This window comes from Metopolophium dirhodum, unplaced genomic scaffold (genome assembly GCF_019925205.1).
Source record: "Metopolophium dirhodum isolate CAU unplaced genomic scaffold, ASM1992520v1 scaffold15, whole genome shotgun sequence".
NCBI lineage: Eukaryota > Metazoa > Arthropoda > Insecta > Hemiptera > Aphididae > Metopolophium > Metopolophium dirhodum.
The window spans coordinates 1-5,450 of NW_026869902.1; the positions used below are offsets into that span (position 1 = coordinate 1).

The 5,450-nt window shown below is 62.0% G+C and overlaps 1 non-coding gene across 1 annotated transcript; it reads right to left on the minus strand.

The window, feature by feature from the left end:
• Nucleotides 1-2,899: 2,899 nt before the first annotated feature.
• On the minus strand, nucleotides 2,900-3,057 carry LOC132953337 (5.8S ribosomal RNA). The gene has a single exon (XR_009665585.1). It is a non-coding gene; the product is annotated as a 5.8S ribosomal RNA (ribosomal RNA).
• Nucleotides 3,058-5,450: the final 2,393 nt, after the last annotated feature.

A 5,450-nucleotide genomic window follows, 5' to 3' on the forward strand; every position in this document is an offset into this window, starting at 1 on the left:
TGTTACATGGCTGTCGATCCGGCTACGCGACCGACGCCGCGGCGGCCGGACCGCCCGGTGACGGCGAACCGACACCAAGGCGATCGGCCGGCCGCGACGCGGCCAGCGACCGAAGCTCGGTGGTTCCACGGTCGGCGGACGGCGACGGGCCCGCGGCCGCCTCGAGGCTCCCGGTCCGAAGACCGGGCGCGCGGGCGACGGCCGGGGTGTCGCCAAAACCGCCTACGCTTCTACGACGACCCGAACCCGACAGCCACGCTCCTCAGAGCCAATCCTTATCCCGAAGTTACGGATCGGTTTTGCCGACTTCCCTTACCTACATTATTCTATGCGGCTAGAGGCTGCTCACCTCGGAGACCTGCTGCGGATATCGGTACGAACCGACGCGAAGACTCCGCGTGGCCCTCTCTCGAATTTTCAAGGTCCGCGTGGGGATCACGGACACCGCCGCAACGAGCGGTGCTCTTCGCGCTCGCGTCCCTATCGCCCGGCTAGAGGATTCCAGGGACGTACAACGCTCACAGAGAAAAGAGAACTCTACCCAGATCCCCCGGCGGCTTCTTCGAGTTCATTCTGGTTACCCAGACGAGACAAAAGAGCCCCGAACACTAGGGAGCGGTTCCGCGTCGGGTTCCGGAATACGAACCGGATTCCCTCTCGCCCCAAGGGCGATTCGAAAACGCCTTCGCCCGTGGTACGAGGATCTCTCCCCGGGCTTAGGATCGACTGACTCTTGGACAACGGCTGTTCACAAGAAACCCTTCTCCACGGCAGCCCCCGAGGGCCCCTCTCGAGTATTTGCTACTACCACCAAGATCTGCACCGACGGCGGCTCCAGGCGGTCTCGCGACCTGCCCTTCGACGCACACCGCCGCGCCATCCTACTCGTCGAGGCTTGCCGGGACCGACCGCCGCGAGCGACGACCGGCCCCACTATGCCGTCGACGGCCGAGTATAGGCACGACGCTCCAGCGCCATCCATTTTCAGAGCTAGTTGCTTCGGCAGGTGAGTTGTTACACACTCCTTAGCGGATTCCGACTTCCATGGCCACCGTCCTGCTGTCATCAGCAACCAACGCCTTTCATGGTCTCTGAATACGCGTCGATTTCGGCGCCTTAACTCGGCGTTCGGTTCATCCCGCAGCGCCAGTTCTGCTTACCAAAAATGGCCCACTAAGCGCCTAGGGTTCCGTCGCCGGCTTCGCACGCGGTTCACGCGGTGTACCAGGTAAAGCCGGCGATCTCACCCATTTATAGTTTGAGAATAGGTTGAGGTCGTTTCGGCCCCAATGTCCTCTAATCATTCGCTTTACCGTATGAGACATCCTCCGTGTTACGAGCGTGTTGTTACCGCGCCGTACAGCGCGGAGTCCCACCGGCGTCCGTACGCCCGCGAACGGGCGGGACACATCGGCGCCAGCTATCCTGAGGGAAACTTCGGATGGAACCAGCTACTAGATGGTTCGATTAGTCTTTCGCCCCTATACCCAGCTCAGACGATCGATTTGCACGTCAGAATCGCTGCGGACCTCCATCAGGGTTTCCCCTGACTTCATCCTGGCCAGGCATAGTTCACCATCTTTCGGGTACCAACGTGTGCGCTAAGGGTGCGCCCTCGGACGGCCGAAGCCGACCTGGCGAAGACGCCCCCGGACTGCGGACCAGCGCGACTTTGAACGCCGGTGGGTTCGGTCGCTAGGCCATCGTCCGCACCGTAAACGGTTCACTTTCATTGCGCCAAACGTGGTTTTTCGTAAGATCACCGTTGACTCGCGCACACGTTAGACTCCTTGGTCCGTGTTTCAAGACGGGTCGGAAAGTAGCCCGAAATCGTCGCCGACCGACGGGACCCCGCCTGCGACGGGGCCGCGTCGACGGTTCTTGCCGTCGGGCGAGCCGACCAGGAGCACCAGGGTTCGGCGCGAACGGTCACGCCGAAACGCAACCGCCGCGACGAACGCCACCCAAGCCCTTCGGCCGGCGCCCAACGGGTCGCGACGTCCGCTAACCGAGCGAAAGATCCGGCCGGCGGTTAGACCGACCGTGAATTCGCCCGGCGGGGACTCGCGGGCTCTGTCCGTTTACACCCGAACAGTTTCACGTTCTTATGAACTCTCTCTTCAAAGTTCTTTTCAACTTTCCCTCACGGTACTTGTAAACTATCGGTCTCGTGGCCGTATTTAGCCTTAGATGGAGTTTACCACCAACTTCGGGCTGCACTCTCAAGCAACCCGACTCGAAGGCGCGGTCCGATCCCGGAACGCTGTGACGGCCTCTACTGGCCTGGCACCATCTGCGGGCCATGGCCCCGTTCAAGGGAGACTTGGACCGTCACGTGCGCCCCGGCAACGAGGCCGGCCCGTACGCCACAACTCCCATAGGTGCCGCGACACAAAAGTGCGCGGCGGGATTCGGCGATGGGCTTTTCCCTGTTCGCTCGCCGCTACTAAGGGAATCACGGTTGTTTTCTTTTCCTCCGCTTATTAATATGCTTAAATCCGGCGGGTAGTCCCGCCTGATCTGAGGTCGGAACGTATCGGGTTTTTTTTTTTTTAAATTACACGGCAGCCTGCGGTCCGCGCTCCGCCCGTACGGTGACCGTCCGCGTCCGCGTCTCGGAAGCCGGAGAGGTCCGTGGACTCTCAGCCGACCCGGCCGCGCTCTCGCGCGGCGGGCGGACGGGGACGTGCCGTTTGACGACGCGAGAACCCGTGACTGTTTGCCGTCACAACTTGGGCGGACGACCGGAGGCGGCCGCGCGAGCGCGGTTTTCCACGGTCGAACCGCCAATCTCGCACCACCGGAGCGGCCGACGGGCGGGCGGACAGTCCCCGGGAGGACTGCCGCCGCCGTCGGACGCCTGCCGGCGGCGCATCGGTCTGGCCGAGTATCCGGTATACGACCCTCAGACAGGCGTGGCCCGGGACCCGCGGGTCACCGAGGCCGCAATGTGCGTTCGACTGGTCGATGTTCGTATAACCTGCGGATTACACGACGACGCGCAGATAGCTGCGGTCTTCATCGATCCACGAGCCAAGTGATCCGCTGTTCGGGGTCGGGTGTTTTTTTTTGTCGACGAAACTTCTACCGGCCACGCGCCGTGCGCGGACGCACGGCGGGGCCCGTATGGTCTTTCGACGTTAACCATCTTTCGGTCGACGCTCGGTCGGGGGTCGCGGCGCGCGGGCGGTCGGCGAGCTAGTCGCGAGCGCACGCGGCCACGGGGTCGGATTAGGCGCGCGCGAGACCGGCAAGTGCTGCCGGTACCGCGGGCCCGTCTCTAATGATCCTTCCGCAGGTTCACCTACGGAAACCTTGTTACGACTTTTACTTCCTCTAAACGGCCGATTTCGGTCATCTTCGCGATCGCGCGACGACCCAGCCCCCGAGGGGGCCGAATAACGCGCGTCCACTCCGAAGACCTCAATGCGACCGTTCAATCGGTAGTAGCGACGGGCGGTGTGTACAAAGGGCAGGGACGTAATCAACGCGAGCTGATGACTCGCGCTTACTGGGAATTCCTCGTTCACGTGGAAAAATTGCAAGCCACGATCCCTAAGCACGAAGGAGGTTCAGCGGGTTACCCGGAAGCCTGTCGGCCCAGGAATGTTAACACACGCTGATTCCTTCAGTGTAGCGCGCGTGCGGCCCAGAACATCTAAGGGCATCACAGACCTGTTATCGCTCAGTCTCGTGCGGCTATTTTCGTCCGCCGCCTGTCCCTCTAAGAAGAGTTTAAGCTCCTGGGAGCCGGCGGTAGCCCTAGTAACGTATCGTGATCCGCCGGCGACGGCCGCGAACACGGCGCGCTTCACCACGGAGCCCGACGCACGACGGACGCGCGCCGACCGGAGGTTGCCCCCCGGCCGACACACGCCCGCCGCACGCCGGGACGCGGATGGCGCGGCCGCGCTCGACGACCGCCGTGGACGACGGGCGAACGCGTTCGGGGATACCGGGCCGAGCCGACGGGTACGCGAACACGAACGGCCGAAACCGCCCGCGCCGCGCACACGCCGACCCGGGGTTACCCGCCTAGTTAGCAGGACAGAGTCTCGTTCGTTATCGGAATTAACCAGACAGATCGCTCCACCAACTAAGAACGGCCATGCACCACCACCCACCGAATCAAGAAAGAGCTCTCAATCTGTCAATCTTTCCGGTGTCCGGGCCTGGTGAGGTTTCCCGTGTTGAGTCAAATTAAGCCGCAGGCTCCACTCCTGGTGGTGCCCTTCCGTCAATTCCTTTAAGTTTCAACTTTGCAATCATACTTCCCCCGGAACCGAAAAGCTTCGGTTTCCCGGAAGCTGCCCGCCGGGTCGTTAATGAAACGCCGGCGGATCGCTAGCTGGCATCGTTTACAGTTAGAACTAGGGCGGTATCTGATCGCCTTCGAACCTCTAACTTTCGTTCTTGATCATACGAGAACGTACTTGGCAAATGCTTTCGCGTCAGTTCGTCTCGAGACGATCCAAGAATTTCACCTCTAACGTCTCGGTACGAATGCCCCCGCCCGTCTCTGTTGATCATTACCTCCGGTCCCGAAAACCGGCCCGGCGGGACGCGCGGGCGACTGGCGCCCGCGGCCCGGCGGCCCGCGCACGGAAACGCCCCGGAGGGCGATTTCGCGCGCCCGCGAAGGGCGGAGATGCGCGGGACCGAGGTCTTGTTCCATTATTCCATGCGACCAGTATTCAGGGCCTTTTGACGAGACGGCCGTGAAGCCGCCCCGCCAGATTTGAGCCTGCTTTGAGCACTCTAATTTGTTCAAAGTAAACGTGTCGGCCCGCCGACGGCAATCGGTGAAGATCACCGCGCAGCAAGATTGGAGTAGGCGGCCGCCGTCGTCGAACCCCGACGGCCGCGCGACGCGTGGCCGCGCGGCGCGCCGGAAGCCCGAGACACGTGTCCGCCTGCCGACAATACGTCCGGCCGACGTGCCGGTAACTAACACCCCGAGACGGCTGACGAGCGCGACGACGACCGCGCCGACGGGACACGTGGTCCCGCGACACGGCCGGCCGCGACACGACGGACCGCCAGGGTGGTCCGGCACCGCCCAGACACAGATCCGACTACGAGCTTTTTAACCGCAACAACTTTAATATACGCTATTGGAGCTGGAATTACCGCGGCTGCTGGCACCAGACTTGCCCTCCAATTGATCCTCGTTTAAAGGTTTTAAAGTGTTCTCATTCCGATTACGGGGCCTCGGATGAGTCCCGTATCGTTATTTTTCGTCACTACCTCCCCGTTCCGGGAGTGGGTAATTTGCGCGCCTGCTGCCTTCCTTGGATGTGGTAGCCGTTTCTCAGGCTCCCTCTCCGGAATCGAACCCTGATTCCCCGTTACCCGTTACCACCACGGTAGGCATGGAACCTACCGTCGACAGTTGATAAGGCAGACATTTGAAAGATGCGTCGCCGGTACGGAGACCGTGCGATCAGCTC